General features: G+C 34.7%; 1 long non-coding RNA gene across 1 annotated transcript; it reads left to right on the forward strand.

Annotated features, from left to right (window-relative positions):
• The first annotated feature begins 11,105 nt into the window (after positions 1 to 11,105).
• Positions 11,106 to 19,181, forward strand: LOC112091963. Its single transcript, XR_002902375.1, has 4 exons — positions 11,106 to 11,902; positions 12,124 to 12,181; positions 12,593 to 12,635; positions 18,493 to 19,181. It is a non-coding gene; the product is annotated as an uncharacterized LOC112091963 (long non-coding RNA).
• Positions 19,182 to 19,482: the final 301 nt, after the last annotated feature.

Here is a 19,482-nt window from a genome sequence, read left to right on the forward strand (position 1 = left end):
TTAAAATTCAGCCCACTGAATTTATCAGGCTTTTCATTGTGGTTCACAGGAACCGAGACCGGTGAAGGCCGCGTCGAGATCAAAGCGGGGTTCGGGACCGTGACAGACGTTTGTCCCACAGGTGACGGCTCAGGCGTCATAGTGTTGCTTCTAGCAGGAACAACCACGTTCATGTTATCTGCCATTTCTTTCTAAAAACAAAATTTCCAAGTTAGTAAGGAAATTGGCAGAATTTTGAACAACCACAACAAAACGTTTTTTTTTCCTTTTCCTGGAAACATTTTGTTTTGTTTTTTTTTCTTTTTTTTCTTTCCTGCAAACCTCCTTTGTATAAATCCAGAATCTGTTTTAAGATTGTTAGCGGAAATGTATAGATAATACAAAGAAGGATAGCAACTTATGGAAGAACAAAATAATGAACTTGTTACAACCCAAAATCAACCTTTCTATGGAATTCAGAAATATGGAACTGTATGAATGTCGAGGCACGTGAACCACGTTTTCCTTAAAACAGATTCGTCCCCTCCGGTGAGTGCTTGAGGCAACGTTGGATGTCCATCTCCCAGGATACAACAACAACGACGGTAGCTCGATGCACTATCAGAACCGTCCGGCGAACTCGAACTCGGACCTTCCCTCTATCACAAAACCGGAACTAAAAACACAAGAGAGACTCGAAAACAAAAGAGAAAGAACTCAAGAGAATGAGAGAAGAGTGCTCTATGCAAGTGTGTCTTATTCATGTGGAGTAGAACCTTTATATAGGCTCCAAATCTGACCAAGAGTTTATGGTGTTTTAAAACACACATTAATCTGCCTTGTAATGGAGCAAATCCATTTGATTTTTCCATGATGAATCCGGCCACACTTTGCCTATAGGTTCGGACATTGAAGACAAAAACTGATGGTATTAAGCACATTAACCATGGCAAAAACCGTTTTACCTCCATTGGTCACCATTAAGCCCCATTATGCTCATTTACCAAGCATTAAGTACAGCTTATGCTAAGGCCAAACGACTGGAAGTTGGAAGGACTTGGCTGAAGCAAAAATAAAAAATTGCAAAAGTAAGTTCGCACGGAGCGAGTTTTCAGGTCCGGCATTCGTGTCCGCAGGCGCACACATCAGGCCCCAAACCTGTCGGGATCGTGATTCGCACCCCATTGCGCGTGAGAGAGCCTCTATGGTATACATGCTTACCTAGGCTTCAAAGTGCAATCACTTATAAACACCATCTTGGCTTCACTCCTAGCCAATGTGGGATTTTTTACAATTTTCATCTACCCTTACCATTCCAAGTGACATACTTAGACCATCAATTTCTCATTCACCCAAAAACCATTTTGAGTGTGTGAATACTCGATTTCAATCTCCTCGCGACGGAGAACGCAAATCCATCGAGACCTATCCCAAAAACCTATTGGGCCCCATCCGAATATGGGCCTCAAAATGGGCCTTTAAAATGACTTAACAAACCATTTTTTCCAACAGTATCAGAGCGGGAGGTCCTGAATTCAAACCCCTGTAATTGCACTCTTTATCCCTATTTAAAATTATCATCATGTGTTGGGTCTGTAATATATCTTGGGCTTAAATATTCACGTGTTGGGCTTTCTAATTAATTTACCCACACGATTGTCCATTGTCCAGCCCACACGTGAGGAGTAGTGTTAAAGTATAAAACTATTGTTGGCCCACCTCCTAATAGCTTAAGCTTTTAGGATGAATTGGTAATCTAGGGCCCGTTTAGTTCGCTGATTCGAGTTGAGATGTGATTTTATGTTAGAGCTTTTTACTGTAGCAAAAAAGTTATATGTGACTGTTTCTGAGAGCTTTTTACTGTAGTAAAACTCAAATTCTAAACTCGTACCGGTGAAATGAATGGGCCCTAATAAGTCTAAAGTAAAATGGTGTGTGCAATGATATTTTTCAAAATATTGTTGTCCTCAAAAATAATTTTAGCAATGAAATTGAGAGGAAGTTTCTTTCTTTAAACAAAAAAGGGAAAAAAAAAAACCTATCTCCTTATTAAAAACACAAAAAAAAAAAGTAACCCAAAAGCTCCACAATCACGACAAAAAAAAAAAATCAGAAACCCTAAATTTAAAATTGACTATGGAAATTATTGAAATCTCAAAACCCACGAAAATATGTACATAAAGAAAAAATATTTTCAATAAATTATGATAAAACCATAATAAAATGAAAAGCAAAGCAACACATCAGTTATCATATGAAAATTTAAAATTCAAAGCAAACGTGTCGTTAGAGTTAGTTCATTATGATGTGTTTGGGCGTGTCAAGCAATCGTCTATTAGTGGAATGAGGTACATGGTCACATTTATTAATGAGTTCTCAAGATATGTTCTCTTTAAGAAATAAAAATCCGAGACATTTACAAAATTCAAATAATTTAAAGAAATAGTTGAAGGAAAATCGGAAGAAAAATTCAGGACCCGTTTAGTTCGTTGATTCGAGTTTTTAATTCAAGTTAAAATGTGACTTTATGTGAGTTTTTTACTGTAGTAAAAAGGTTAAATGTGACTGTTTCTAAAAACTTTTTACTGTAATAAAATTTAAATTAATGAAATGAATATGGTCTCAATGTTAGAGAATTCACTTCAAATGAGTTTCTTTAGTATATGAAAGATTGTTAGATACATTTCAAAAAAAAAAAGATTGTTGGATACACCATTAGTTCACGTGTGCGAATACACCATAACAAAACAGTGTTGTTGAGAAAAAGAATCGATACCTTGAAGAGACGTGTTAGAGTAGGTTGCATGCAAAGAATGTACCTGATAGGTTTTGGACTGAGTACATACAGCTCATGTCATTAACATGCTTCCTCAACGAAGACTTGTTGAGAAATTGTGGGGTTCTAAACCAGCAGTTAGTCACTTTTGAGTTTTCGGTTGTAGTTGCTACGATGTGTTTGGAGTTGTTTTTTTCACGTTTTTTGAGAAAGAAAAAATAAAAATGGGAGAGAATGATGTTTGACACAATTAAAGATAAAAAATAAAAATAAAAATGATTTTTTAGTTTAGTGTAAAATAGGAAAAACGATTTTTAGTCATTTTTCATATTTTGTTTCCGTTTTCTCCTTTCTCGAGTAGAGAGAGAGAGACATTAATTGATTTTTTTATACTAAAAATAATCTTTAGATAAAACTATCAAACGTATTTTAAAAAATAATTTCTGTCTGAAATTGAAAACATTTTCATTTTTATTTTCATACAAAAAATAAAATTAATTTAAAACGAGTCCCGACACGTGTTTGTACTGAGTCACATGCATAGCAAATTTGATAAAACAACAGTTTGGTGTATCTTTGTTGGATACAACAACTAAAGGAAATGGTGGAATTGTTGTGACCCTATGAGTGATCGATACTACACATCACGTGATGTGGTGTTTGATGAAGCATCTTCATAGTGATCTTTATACAAAGAGGAATTGCTAGATTCTAAGACCCCGTTCATTTCACCGATTCGAATTTAGAATTCGAGTTTTGCTACAGTAAAAAGCTCTCAAAAACAATCACATCTAACTTTTTTGCTACAGTAAAAAGCTCTCACATAAAGTCACATATAAACTCGAATTAAAAACTCAAATTAATGAAGTGAACGGATCCTAAAGAGATGGAAGACCAATTATAAGTAGGGGTAAGAATTGAGCCCGAACTCGAATGACTCGTCTGATCCGACCCAACCCGAATACATAGATTTTTTTTAAAAAAAAAAAAATCAAATTCAAATAGTCCCAATCCGCACTGTGCGGGTTGGGGGCGGGGCGGGCATTCTTGAACCTGATATGCCCCGACCCGGCCGTTTTCCACCTGCCCCAGGCGTAACCCTAAATCCCTCTAATCACTCGCTCGTTCGTCGCCTCTAGGGGTGTTCATAAACCTGCACAACCCGCAAACCCACCCCGCACCGCCCCAATCCACCCCGAAAAAAGCAACCCGCAGCATTATTTTTTATTTTTCGGGCTATTATACCTCCAACCCGAGTGTTTGGGGCAGATTGTGGGTTGGGCCCATAATAACCCGCAGCCCCCAACCCAACCCGCACAAAATAGGCCCAGGATTAATTTGGCCCATTAATTTTACTTCCAGCCCACGCTCACTGCCTCACTCTCACTCAAGCCGCCCAACATTTCTAAAATTCTAATTCTTCTTCTCACTCAGGCTTCAGGCCCTCAGCCCAGCAGGCCTTCGGTAGTTCGGCCCATTCACTACCGCATTAGATTAGGCTAGGGCAGGTAAAAGGCAAGCAAACAGAGTGAGACTCAGACCGCATCTCATTTCTCTCAGTCTTTCTCGTCTCTTCCCTCTCTCGGCGGCCCTGTGTTCCCTCGTGTCTCGGCCGGCGCCGCCCCTCTCCCATCAGGCATTCAGTCCCACAACTCCCCTCAGGCCTTCGTCTCGGAGTCGGACTGTCGGAGCCGGAGGTAACTAACGAAACCTCTTCTCTCTCTCTCTCTCACTTCTTTCGCATCTCTGTTTTTTTTTTTTTTAGTGTTTGTTTGGATTGGAAATTTGATTTCTCCTCAGTCCTCTCCCTCTTGTGAGAGTTTTTCTTTGTCGAGTAGTTAGTTCACAGAGAAATCAAAACGAAACGAAACGAAACAAGGGGAGAATTAGTTCGTACATTGATTGTCTCCTTCGAGCATCTTGCAGCTCGTCATTGCTTCTACGCTCCTTGACTAGAGAGAGAGAACAAGATTTTGATTGTGGCTAAAACAAGAGGAAATTTGTGAGAGTTTTCCTTTGTCGAGTAGTTAGTTCACAGAGATTTTTTTTTTTTTTTGAGTTCGGTATGTGAGCTAAAGCCCTTGTTTGATTAGAAAAATAAAAATAAAAAAGTGAACGAAAGGAATTGGTTGGGAGAATACTAGTTAATGGATTTTAAAACTTAACAGTTAACGCTAATATTTACAAGGAATTGAATTGTTTTATGTAGATTATGTACATTTGATTGGCAGAAGCTACGAGCATATGTTAGATTTCGATTGAGTTTTTTTTTCTCCTGCAAATTGTTACAATGTAAGAAGAGAGACAGAAAGTTTTTCCATTACTTGAATAAGGCTTATAAAAAATGGTAGTCATTTCTACAGTTAATGTATGTATCCAAAGTTTTCCAAAAAATTGCATTTTCCTTGCCGTTGTTTACTGAATGTCTGTTTTAAGCATTGTCTGTTTAGCATATTAATCAATGTTTTAAGCATTGTCTATTTTTCTATTTAGGATGGACAAGTTCTTATCATCATCAAGTAACAACACCCAAACTTCTGGATCTAGATCATCACCTTCCCCATCCGTTACTCCTAAAACCCAATCGGCTGACCCTGAAGTTTTTTCCAAAACACCAGCCCATAGATCACCAAACAAAAATGTGATTGATTTAGAAAATGAGGAGACAAATGGTAAGAGAAAGCCTGTTAGGAAATCTGAGGTTTGGGATCATTTTACTATTAAAAAAGGGGCTAATTCAGGTGATGAAAGATCAGTGTGTAATTATTGTGGGAAGGACTATGCTTGTAGTTCTAGAACGCATGGGACAAGTAGCATGTTGGTTCATTTAAGAAAGCAATGCAAAAAAAATCCATTTAGAGTTGAAGATAAGAAGCAGAAATTGTTGAGTTTTCCTCTAACTAGTGAAAGTGGGAGTGGTTTGTTGGCAATAGGGTATAGTAAAGAAGCCTGTAGGAAAGCTTTAGCTAAGATGGTGATCATGGATGAGCTGCCATTTAGGAGTGTAGAAGGGGAGGGGTTTAGACACTTTTGCCAAGTAATGCAGCCCAAATTTATTCCTCCTTCAAGAACGACAGTTGCTAGAGATGTTTTGCAATTGTTTAGTGAGGAAAAGGCTAAATTGAAAGCTGCTTTACGCAATGATTGTAAGAGAGTATCCTTTACAACTGATGGTTGGACTTCTTTGCAAAACATACACTATATGTGTCTAACTGCCCACTACATTGATTCTGATTGAAAGCTGCAAAAGAGAATTATCAACTTTTGTACTATGCCAAATGGAAAAGGGGAAACCATTGGGAGGTTGATTGAGCATTGTATGCATGGATGGGGGCTTGAGAAGGTGTTCATGGTGACAGTAGACAATGCTTCTGCCAATGATTCAGCCTTGAGTTTTTTCAAGCGGAGGGTAAATGGGTGGAAGGGCACTGTTTTGGACGATGAATTTCTCCATCAACGTTGTGCTGCTCACATCGTCAACCTCATTGTAACTGAAGGACTAAAAGAAATGCATAGCTCAATAGCAGCAATTCGAAATGCTGTTAAGTATGTCAAATCTTCTCCTGCGAGGTTACAAAAGTTCAAAGTTTGTGTGGAGCACGAGAAAGTTGAATATAAGGGGATGTTGGTCTTAGATGTCCCAACTAGGTGGAATTCAACATACATGATGTTAGATGTTGCTCTTAAGTTCCAAAAGGCCTTTGATATGTTTGAAGAGGAGGATGAAAAGTACTTAGGATACTTTTTGGAAGAAAAAAGTGGGACCACCAATGAAGGAAGATTGGGCAAATGCTAAGATTTTTGTTGAATTTCTTAAGACTTTTTATGAAGTCACTTTGAAATTTAGTGCATCAGAACATGTCACTTTCAACACTTTTTTTCATGAGATTTGTACCATTCAAAGACGGTTGAGTGAGTTATGTGCAAGTGGTGATTGCTTGTTGTCAACTATGGCTTTTGGGATGAGAAGGAAGTTTGAAAAATATTGGGGCAATGGGGAAAATATTAACTGTATGTTGTTTATTGCTGTTGTACTTGATCCTCGATATAAGAAGACATATCTTTGGTACTGTTTTAGCATGATTTATGATGTTTCCATGGCCTCTAAATTGTGCAAGAAAGTGGATGAAACACTGGCCAAAATGATGTCCTTTTATCGTGACGGGGTAGATAATGGAAAAAAAACAAGAAATGGCTGCAAATACTCCAAATCAACCACCTGTCCAACCGGTCAATGAGTTGCTAAGTCAATTCTTGAAGCAACGAGGGGATAATAGGGAAAAAAATGACCTTGAGAGGTATCTAGCTGAAGAGAATGTGTACCCTTTAACCCCTGATTTTGATATTTTGGAGTGGTGGAAAGATAATAGCAAGAAGTTCAAGGTTTTGGCTCAAATTGCCCGTGATGTACTAGCTGTCCAAGTCTCCACAGTAGCTTCCGAGTCAGCTTTCAGTACTAGTGGTCACATTCTGGATCCATTTAGGAGTTCTTTGAATCCTAAGATGGTGGAGGCTCTTGTTTGTACTCAAAATTGGTTGAAATCTACACATGATTGTATACAAGTAAGAGACTATTTGGATGACTTGGAGACTTATGAAAACCTAGGTAAGACAATAATTTGTATGTATCTTAATCTATTTTATTATATGAATTCTAAACTATCTAAATTATTACTTAAGCTATTTTCATTTCTCTTGTAGATAACTCAACTTCATGTCCTACTACAACCATTAAGGAGCCTATGAGTGTGGATTGATAAAGATGGTTGATGTTGCAATGCTTGCTTTGGATAGATTTGAATTAAGTGTCCAGCCTCTATGTTTGCTTTACTTAAGCTATTTGTTTTATATGTTTAAGACTAATTTATAATTGTAGACTAAGTTATGTTTGTTTTGTATTTGATGTTGGATGGACTATTTTGCTTTATGTTTGATGTTAGATGGACTGATAAAGATGGTTGCTATTTCGATTTAATGATGAAGTTTGAATATTATATTGAACTTTAAGTCTTTAATTTTTTGAATGTTGAAACTGACCACCCAACCCACCCCGCACCGCCCCAACTCAACCCGAACATCGTTGGATTGTGAAATTTTTCTAATATCATTAGGGCTAAATATGTGCAACCCACACCCTTTAGAGCAGGGGAAAAAAAATTCTACCTCGCGCCATCCCAACCCATGAACACCCCTAGTCGCCTCCCTCCTCAGTCTCTCGCCTCGCCCTAAATCCTCTAATCACTCCTTCTCATTCTCCGTTCCACTTCACCCTAAATCCCTAATCCTCACACTCGTGGTTCATCATTCTCCGTTCCTCTTGTCAAAAAACTCCTTGTCGTTTGGTTTTCTTTTTTCCTCAGCCATGGCGGGGGAGGGGTTTCCGCTTCAAACCGCGAACAACTCCAGTTGCAATTCGAAGAAGGCGAAGGAGAATAAGAAGAAGAAGAAGCGTGGTGGGACCAAGAAGAAGATGACTGCAGAACAGAGTCTGGCTTTGAAGTGTGTTAGAGAGTGGGTTTTCTTGGATCAATCTTCTTCTTCTTTGACCGCTTCTTCATGCGTTGTTGACGATTTTGGGGCTCAGAAGACTTTTGGGAGAGGTGGGGAGAAGTTGGTCTTTGAATTGCACTCATTCCAAATTCAGTGATGGGTTTCTCTCTCCTTCCAAGCTTGTTGAGAGAGCTCACGGAAATGGGGTGAGTTTTTTTTTTTGGGGCATTTTTGGAGCAAAAGCTGAAATGGGTTATGCTTTTTCTTGGTATGTTCGCTTTTGGATTTTTTTTTGTTATAATAATATTGTTTTTTATGGTGTATTTAATGTTGTGATTTTGTAATGAACAAAGTCCTTGGTGCTGACTTCATCAAACTTTCTGTTCCTGAAGATGAATTTTCTAAATTTCTTGTTGTAATCCCCATAAAGAGATAAAAATAACAATAATAAATTGGTTGCATCTAAGTTCTCTTAATATTCGTGAGTTTGCTAGTATTATTCGAATGGTTTTCAAATTTATGAAAACTATTATAACAATAGAACGAATTGGTGGAAGAAAACAAAGGAACTAACTTTCAGGGTTATATTAGAATTTAATGTATGAAATTTTTTCCATTGCACTCGTAAACAAACCATGGACATGGCTTTCATATGTTTGTAGAATTGTCTTTATGTAAGTTTCATACTAGTAGTAAAGTTGCCTTGCATAAATTTCTTGGCTTGAAATTCATGAAATCAAAATGAAGTTGTTTTAATATGGGTTTCTTCTTATTATGTAAGATGCAGTTAAGAATACTTTTTCTTACCCGAGTTCAATATACTGCTCTTGTTCTTTTCCCTTGCGTCTTTCTTGTAAAAGATAAAAGTTTATATTCACAAATACAATAGTTTCGACACCAACGTATCCTTAGAGCTTATTTTTTTCTTAAAGTTTTGCTCTGAGGCTTTATATTGTTCTAGGAAGTTTTTTCTATGTACCGTCTAAAATTATAGTTTTTGTTTTGGCAACATTTACTTAGTATATCTGCTCATAACGGGTGAAAGTTCTTGCTCTGACAGATCATGATACGATGTCTGGCGTCACTGAGGCACTAGATGCAGCACGCAGATTTGGGATGAAGATAATCCCAGGTGTTGAAATTAGTACAATTTTCTCCCCAAGGTAACACATGAACTTCTGACTTTCTAAAGACTACAGGTTTAAGTCTTTTTAAACTTGGTTTTGAGAACTCTAAGGGGCTTGTTGAGCTGTTAGGTCTGTGATTTGCTTCAGATTTAGGTCATGTACTCGTGAATAACCACGAATTAATCGTTACAGATAGTGTTGAAAGCTGGATGTCTCATTTTGGTTAGGACATGGTTTCTTTGTAGGTGTCATATATATAGCAGTTTAGTGGTCTTCCTTTAGAGCTTTACTAGTGGTCTTGATTAGGAAGTGGTTGATATTGTTGTTCTTTTCTCTATAAAGGAGCGTGTCCTGTTTCTTGACTGTATTTTACTTTTTTCTTTAACAAATCATAAAACGTAATTATGCTTTTGGACTGTTAAAAGATGTATGAAGTCATAGGTTAAAACTGGTTTTCACCAACCCGAGTAACTCGAGTAACCCGACCCTACCCGAGATCACCCTACAAGTTGCGGGTTTGTGGGCTTAAGAGAGTGTTGCGGCCTAAAGTTTTCTCAATCCGCACTGAGCGGGTTGGCTCAATTTTTCGTCCCAACCCGACCCTACCCGGCCGAATTACACCCCTAATTATAAGAGAAGATAGGAAGCATCTCAAGACTCTAAGTGGATAAATATGGGCCATATCAGGTTGCAAATAGCTGGCATTTTTTATTTAATTTAGGATTTTGGGTATTCATCAACTCTTTTGAGTCATTTTGTTGTGAATTAGAAAGGATTAATTTTTTCATCTCTCATTATTAATATGTGATTATTGAATATGTTTATGATTTTATGCCAAAAAGTTTATTGTGGCACCTTCTTAATTTATTTAAATACGATGGCTTGTGAATTCAGTTCCAAAAAGAAATTGTCTTAATGCATAAAAAGCACGTGCTTTACACGCGCCTCCTTTTCCTAGATTTTAATAAAGACCTTTTAAAATCGGTCATTTTCCTACATTGCCTTTTTCTACTTTTTTCTGATTTGCTTTATTGTGAATAAAGAGTAATCAAGAATTTTACGCTATGTTTGGAGTTATTTTTGTTTTTATTTTTCATATTTTTTTGGGAAAAAAAAGAAAACAGAAGAGAAATGACGTTTAGCACAAATAAAGATAAAAACAGATTTGAAAATGATTTTTTAGTTTAGTGTAAAATGAGAGAAAAATGAAAAATAATTAAAAGTCGTTTTTTAATTTTTTTTTTTCCGTTTTCTCCTCTCTCAAGTAGAGAGAGAGAGACATTAATAGATTTTTTTATACTAAAAATAATATAAAACTACCAAAAGCATTTTCAAAAATAATTTTTGTCTGGGATTAAAAACGTTTTCATTTCTATTTCATACAAAAAATAAAATTATTTTTAAACGAGTTTCAAACACACCCTTAATTTTTTATGTAAATTAAAAACACGTGACCGTTCCCTAAAAAAACACCACGTGACTATTACGTGAGAAAAACCATTCAAAATTGAAGGTCCATCAATTAATATAGGAGGAATTATTCGCACCTTTTTAGATAGTTTGAAGGTTTTTTTTTTCAAAAAAAAAAAACAAAAAAAGGGGGGACCAAGTCCTTATTAATTTTTATAATTTGGAACCAAATGAGTACCTTAGAGGTTGTTTGGTTGAGAGATTTGTACTCTAATTCGAATCATGATTCGTAGTTCGTTACAGTATTTTTTTTCATAAAAAATACACGTAAATTAAAAATAATTCTAATATCATAGTTTTAATTCATAAACCAAACGTCTCCTTATCCTTATTTAACGAAGAAAACGAGCAAATTCTATATTTATTTATTTATTTATTTTTTGGTTGATAATTTTGTCCTAGGTGGCTTATATAAGTTGACCCATATTTCCTCACCCTTTGCTCCTCGTTTTCCTTGTGTTCTGCTTCTAAACCCATCACAATTCTTAACACCAAAAATCCTGAACACCGTTCAAGCAAAAAAAAAAAAAAAAAAAAGAAAGTTCCTGAACACCACCAGCAAAATCATTCTCAAACCCAACATCAAGCCCCATCAGAATTTTCAAACTCTTCACCACCAAATCCAAACCTAAAACAATGAAAAGTACCCTGTCCTTGTCGGCGAGCTCGGCGCCGTCAAACTCCTGCATCAATTTGGTACCGCCAAACCAATTCGAACTCTTAACTCTCGCAGCCTTTGATGAGACCAATTTGGACGAAATGAAAATCACGTTTCCTTTTGCAATTTCGTGCTTATGCAGAGGACAACCCGATCCGCTTCTGTGGGCATGTTTTGATGGCCGGATAAGAGCTATCCGGTCCAGTCGTTAAAAAAATTGGACCAAACATGGGATTAAGATCTCTAATCCCAGTCCGGTCCTTTATTCTTCCTAGTACCATTTTCAACGTGTTAATACTTGTTAATCCGTACATACCCACACCCAAAAATAAATAAAAGACAGTTTGTTACAATGGAGGGAACGGGCTTGTTTCAGTCGGCATTTGCTTCCAGAATAATAAGGTGAGTCCCTCCTTTCTTTCTTTCTTTCTTTCTGTTTTGTTTACTGCAAGTTCTCTTGTCGTCATAGTAAATGTGGAGTCGAACAATTTCTTTATCGAGATTTTGAGATGATCTACTGGTTTCTTTATAATGTATGCATAAGGATTTCTTCGGATTTAAATTGTAAATTTCTTTGATCTGGATTTTGAGATGATTTTATTTCTTGCTTCTTTTTCTTGCAGAAGAGCTGAGCAGACGGATTCCGAGTTAGCGAGAAGTAATTTTTAGTGTATTTGGGAGGTGAGTGCGTTCTTTCATGGTTTTCTTGTTTCTAGTATCTGTTGTTTCCTTAGAAAACGTAGGAAAATTCAAACATAAAGTAAAGAAATGAGGATTTGCAACTTCTCTTAGTTCACAGTAAAGTGGAGTTGAGCAATTTTTTTGAGATTATTTACTGGTTTCTTTATAATGTACGAGGGATGATTGATTTGCTTGGCATTAGCCGTATTGGAACTTATTTTGAACTTGTAGTTTATAGTAAAATGTATATGAACAAATTTTTTTTTTTATCTAGATTTTGAGATAACTTACTGGTTTCTACATTTTTCGTCTTTAAAATTGATTTTTCGTTAATTTGGATTTTTTTTAACGGCTTTAATCTGGATTTTGAGATTATATATATTCTTTTTTTTTTTTTCATTCTTGCGGAAGATCTGAGCAAACTGATTCAGAGTTAACGAGAAGGAATTGGAAGGTGAGTACGCTATGGTTTACTTTCGTGTGCTCGGTTTATATTTTATTTTATTTTAATCGGTAGTGTGCTCTGTTTGGCTGATGAGAAAGAAGAGTCATGAGGAAAAGAATTGTTAAGTGTTAGACTGAGTATATTAATTAAAAAATTATCTTGTATAAGGAGAAAACTATGCACATATCAATATTTTATAATAACCGTAATCTATTCAATATATACATTGCTATATTACTTGAGTTTTACTCAACTGGACAGAATTTGATTTTCTTTTTTTTTTTTCTGGGCTTTTAGCTCTGTTTGTATTTCATCTTCTCTGTATTTTTCTTCTTTTCTAGAGACAAAATGGAAAAAAATTAAAGAATGACATTTTCGAAAGTGAAAATCTTGTCACCCTCCCGTTTTCATAACCGTAATATATTCAATATATATGCATGGCTACATTACTTGGATTTTGCTCAACTGGACAGAGTTTGATTTTTTTTTTCCTGGACTTGTAGCTCTGTTTGTATTTCATCTTCTCTGTATTTCTCTTCTTTTATAAAATTGAAAAAAATTAAAGATGGGATTTTCAGAAGTGAAAATCTTGTCAACCTCTGTCCCTTTTCAGCTTGTATTTTCTCAATGACTTGGAAAGATAATCAGATATATAGAAAGTACATCATTTGTATATATATATATATATATGAGGACATTCATATTCATAATACATATAAATTAAAATTTTAAATGTAATATATCACTCTCTAATTTAAACTCAAATAATGCAATATCACTGAAATTAGAGTTACAAGACAGACATTAATATATGTATAATCTCAGTTGCAAATCCTTTGTTGATTTGTTCTTGAGTTTGTTAGTAATTTTTTGATTCTAGATGGAGGATTTAAAATTTGCTGATCAGCTTGTGAAGGAAAATAAACTCTATGATGCTGTTCAAATATTCAAAAATGTTTGCCAAGCTATAAGGGCAAGCGTGGATGAGAATTTTTGGAAGCTAAGCATGGTTAGTTGTTGAAAACTTGTGCTACAAATATGCAGTTACAAGTAAAAAAGATGCATATTTCAGAGAAGAAAGCATTAAAGAAGCTACTTTTAGTAGAAATACAGACATTCAAAAGTCAATCATGGTTGATTTCTCGAATATTGAGAATTTGCTCCATCTTTCTAGTACCATTACAAACTTGGACGCATACTGCTAAGAAATAATAGATTGTTACAACAAAGCTGGGGATGTCAAAGGCAAAGAAGAAACTTATTATTCTTTAGGAACGTTAAGGTTGAAGAAGAACAATTTAGAAGGGGCTAAATATGCTTTTTTAGTATCTGTTGAAATCAACAGAGGCATCAATGTTGAAAAGGCAATTGAGGCAATGTGCAAATTGGTGCTTGTTTCTGCTAGCTTGGGCAATAAAATGTGAGAAAATTCTAAAATTATTAAACAAGCAAAGGAAGACAAGCTATATTATATGCAAGTTGAAAACTTTACTACACACCAAATTGCCATTGAAGCGATTAAATTGCAGTATGACTTGGCATTTACATTCTATAATGAAATAAAGGAATAGCAGAAAGCAATGGTAATCATATGCTTGACAAGTTTTACACCTTGTTCAAATTTTTAGGAGTACGTTTTTGCTATGTTAGAAAAATGAGGAAATTGAAGGTCAAAGGATTAACACAATTGGAGCTGCTTGCTGGAAGAGGTGATAAAGAGTATATGATTAAAAGATTCACAAATGTAACAATTTTTCATGAATCAAATTGAACTCAAATTCAAGGCAATGTTTTTACAATAATGGATCATCCTCGTTTTGCAAAAAATGTTTGGGAAAAAGCCACTCTCCATGCTACACTAAAAGAAAGGTTGGAGATCTTGACTGAGAGAGTCAAGTTGTGGAAGGAGAATCAGCTAACTTTTTGCTACGTATCACATAATGTATCATATCTGTATTGTCGGTAATATGCTTAATATGATTTTGCAAAGTCTATATAATCATTCCAACACTTTTCTCCCTTTTTCTGACCCTCTTCTTATATCTAATGTTTATTTGCTATTTTTTCAGTCATATATTGATGTTGTGTCCACAGGGATCAGTCAAAGAAAAATTAACAAATAAACATTAGCTATAAGAAGAGGGTCAGAGAAAGGGAGGAAGGAAAGGTGTTGGAATGATTATATAGACTTGACAAAATCATAAACAAAATGTTAAGCATGTTATCGACAATACGGATATGATACATTAAAGGATATGTGATCTGTAGCACAAAGTTACATGTTTCTCTTTCCACAACTTGACTCATTCATTCAAGATCTCCGACCTTTGTTTTGGTGTAGCATGGAGTGTGGCTTTTTCCCAAAAGCTTTTTGCAAAACGAGGATGATCCATTGCGGTAAAAGCATTGTCTTGAATTTGAGTTCAAATTGATTTATGAAAAATTCCTACATCTGTGAATCTTTTAACCATATACTCTTTGTCACATTCTCCAGCAAGCATCTCAAATTGTGTGAATCCTTTGACCATTTCGCGGTAGCCAATTTCCTCATGTCTCTGGCATAGCAAAAACTTACCTCTAGAAATTTGAGCAAAGGCGTAAAACTTGTCAAGCGTATGATTGGCATTGCTTTCCGCTATTTTCTTGATTTCATTGTAGAATTTAAAGGCCAAGTCATACTGCAATTTAATCGCTTCAATTGGGTACGTGGCAGAGTTTTCAACTTGTATGTTGTTTAGCTTGTCCTCCTTTGTTTGTTTAATAACTTCAGAATTTTCTCACATTTTATTGCCCAAGCTAGCAGAAATAAGTACTGATTTGCACATTGCCTCAATTGCCTTTTCAACATTGATGCCTCTGTTGATTTCAACAGATGCTAGAAAATCATCTTTGGCCCCTTCTAAATTGTTCCTTTTCAACATTAACGTTCCTAAAGAATAATAAGCTTCTTCCTTGCCTTTGTCTCCCAACTTTGTTATAACAATCTATTATTTTTAAGCAGTATGCGTCCAAGTTTGTAATGGTACTAGGAAGATGGAGCAAATTCTCAATATTTGAGAAATCAGCCCTGATTGATTTTTGGATGTTTGTATTTCTACTAGAAGTAGCTTCTTTACTGCTTTCTTCTTTAGAATATGCCTCTTTTTTACTTGTAACTGCATGTTTGTAGTGCAAGTTTTCAACAACTAATCATGCTTAGCTTCCAAAAATTCTCATCCACGCTTGCCCTCATAGTTTGACAAACGTTTTTGAGTATTTGAACAGAATTAGAGAGTTTATTTTCCTTCACAAGCTGATCAGCAAGCTTTAAATCCTTCATCTAGAACCAAAAAATTACTAACAAATTCAAGAACACACCAACAAAGAATTTGCAATCAGGATTGTACATATATTAATATATATGTCTTGTAACTCCAATTTCAGTGATAGTTTATTATTTGAGTGATATATTACATTTTAATTCATATGTATTATGAGTATGAATATCCTTGTGCATATATATAGATATAAATGATGTACTTTCTATATATCTGATTATCTTTTAAAGTCACTGAGAAAATACAAACTGAAAAGGGGTAGAGGTTGACAAGATTTTCACTTCTGAAAATCCCATCTTTAATTTTTTTCATTTTCGTTTAATTTTTTCCCCTAGACATTTATATGAAATTTTTAAAAACATTGTAATCGTATTACAAGGTTTAACTTTTAAATATCTCGTATTTTAAATTTAAATTGTTAAATTAATCCATAGTCGATGTATTACTATAAGTTCACAATTTGTGAATTGTAGATCTTGAAAAGTGAACTAAACTCTAGAATATTGAGTCATTTGGATTAACAAATAATTGTTCTATTATTTTAGGGTAAAACTTTGATTTTATTACGCTCCTATTGAAAAAGTTTTATGGCTCCGCCACCACGAGAGACCACGTACATGTGAACCTGAAAACATGAGACTAAACCACATGTTGATGCATGCTCAACTACTAACGAGCAAATTTATTGGCAATGAGCCTTCATAGTTGAAAATTTAGAATCTTTGCAGAATTATGTCACATTCAACTAGAAGCACTCAATTCTCAAATACATCCACTAAAGTATATGGGAAAAAAAATTCCAATAAGTGGCATAAAATGATGTATTTTCATTATTTTGTGAAACAAAAATCTAATGTAGGTAACAAGTTTCATTGCCTAGGCTTCCATTAAAGTCATAACCTCCTGCTCAAAATCATGAAAGGAATTTAAATTTAATTTTAGATTATTATCACTGGTGCCTCTAAGCATTAAGTTCATTCTCAATTGGCCTCCTGAACTTCAACATCTTTCACTTTGCCCTTTAAATTTTGAATTTTTTCCACTTAACCTCTTTTTTTTGTAATTTCTGTTAAAATTAAACGAAAAAAGGAAATTAAGTGTGGCCATGTGGTTCTCATATGTTTGTTTTTAACAGAAATTCATGCAAAAAGACTACATGGCTTCATTACTCTTTTTTTGCGCATCTAATTTTAACATAAATTATAATAGCAGGGGTAAAATAGGAAAAATTCAAAGCTTATAGAGCAAAGTGAGTGTTTAAAATTTTACGGGTAAACTGATAATGATCTTAAAGTTGAGCACTAATGATAATAATCTTTTAATTTTTATGAAATCAAGTAGAAGACAAAATTCGAACTTTGTAACAAATAAAATACTTGAATGAACTTTAAAAGAATTTGATAAAAGCCTAATAATTTGCCCATCGAATATGTTGTTTGTTAAGTTTTGACTTCTGAGGGTATATATATTTATTTAATACATACTTTAGTAGCCAAAACTACCTTTTTTAAAATAAAATAAAATAAAAAAACGTTTTCGAAAGCATTATTGGCATTTTAAAAGATTCCAGTAGTCAAGGCCCGGGGTGTTTCTGCAAGTAAAAGTGGTCAAGGGTTAATATTAGTAAAAGTGAGGGGGTTTGAATTAGTTTTTCCTTAAATAAAGCTTTGTGAAACAACATGTAATTAGGAGTGCCTTTTACTTAAACAAATAAACGATTTTTCTTAATAATTATCTTAAAAAAAGATTTTTCTTGATAAATAATAATTAAAGCTGATTTTTGTTTAATAAATTAAGCTTTATAAATTAAATCAATCGAATCCAATAGCAAACTCCTATAGTCCTACTCGAACTTGTACTGAGTAATTCTAATCTAATTAGAAGACAATAGTCTCTATATGTTTGGTAGGATGGATAGAAAAAGAGGAAGAAAGGAGAAGTAAAATACCTAGGTGAAGGAAGTAAAATAGTTTTTTCTCATATTGTTTAGTAAAAAAGAAAGAAAAGTGAAAAGAAAATGTCAAATATAAAACATTTTATAGTAATATCTCAGTACAAATAAAAATATGATGAATGATGAAGATTAAAATAATTATTTAACACCTTATATGTTTGTCAAACTTTTTCCCTCTTCTTTTCTTCCCGAAGTTGGAAGGATTAAAAATTAGTAGATCCTATGAATTTTCATTTTCCTTCCTCATCTTCACTCTACCAAACAACTTAAAATTTCATTTTCCTCTCTAAAATCCTTTCTCCATTTTTGTTCCTCTCTCTATTCCACCCTACCAAACACACTGGTCTCTCTCTTCGAACGCCAACTCGCACGCTCTCTTCCATCGTTGAATATGGTATGTAAACTTGCACAGATCTTTTTTTTTTAAAAAAATAATTGTACTCCTTTCTTTAGTACGACGTCTTAATTATACCTTTTCGATGCATGTTGGTTTGTTGAATCAATAAAACGTTAGGGTAATTAACAATACATGCTAAATATAACAATACATGTTTGTTTGTTGGCTCGCGTCATTTTTTTTTCCCCTTGATCACAGGAAAGGCAAGATTGATGTTCAGTATCATCAGCAACTAAAAACTGAGAATCAGTCTGGTTTGGATCAGAATATAGAATTTTCGCATGAAGATCAAATTGGGAAAGGATTGGGAGGTGCTCTAAAGTTGCTTAAAGAGCGAGGAATGATTGAAAAAAACTGCTGATCGCTGGACTGAAAGAATTTACAATGTTGGCAAGAAGAAGAGAAAAGTTGATGAACATTCTGAAACAAGTACATCCTATTTGAAATCGGCCCAATTGAAGGACGCTTTCCTACATATATACTACGAGAACAAGGAGATCCGCATTGATAAATTTGATGAATTTGGTCGTCAGATGACTCCTAGAGAAGGTTACAAAGAATTCTGCTATAAGTTCCATGGAATCTGACCCAGCAAAAAGTGAGAAGAAAAGCGTTTGAAGCAAAATCAGCAGGAGTTGAAGATGAAGCAAACTCATCTACTGTGGAGCTGATAGAAAAATTACTAGCTGGGATTTATTCTGTTACTTATGTAAATAACTTGGATATCATTTGTAGGGTTGCAATGAACAATTGAACTGCAAGGGCTTGATCCCTTTCCAGGGTATGTAGGCAGCTCATCACTTTATAAATGAGTCCAGCCCCTTGTTATTGTAAAAACCATTTTTGTATGATGAATAAAGAAACATGAAAACAAAAGAGTTGAATAAGCTTCTATTCATTTGAATTTGAAGGGGATAAAAGAAGGGAAAAAAAAGAGACAAGATGTTGGCAAACAAATTATTGAGGATGCACAAACAAATTATCTCTGCAATATATACTTATACTAATCATTCAATAAAATTGCTTATTCAACATTAATTTATACTCTTCCGTGAAAAATTATTGAGGATGTTGTATGAGTGCTTTTTACTGTAGCAAAAAAGTTAAATGTGACTATTTCTGAGAGCTTTTTACTGTAGTAAAATTCGAATCAGCGAAAAGAACGGGACCTAGATCTACAAGATTGCT

The sequence above is a fragment of the Morus notabilis genome, unplaced genomic scaffold, assembly GCF_000414095.1.
Source record: "Morus notabilis unplaced genomic scaffold, ASM41409v2 Scaffold156, whole genome shotgun sequence".
NCBI classification, from domain to species: Eukaryota; Viridiplantae; Streptophyta; class Magnoliopsida; order Rosales; family Moraceae; genus Morus; species Morus notabilis.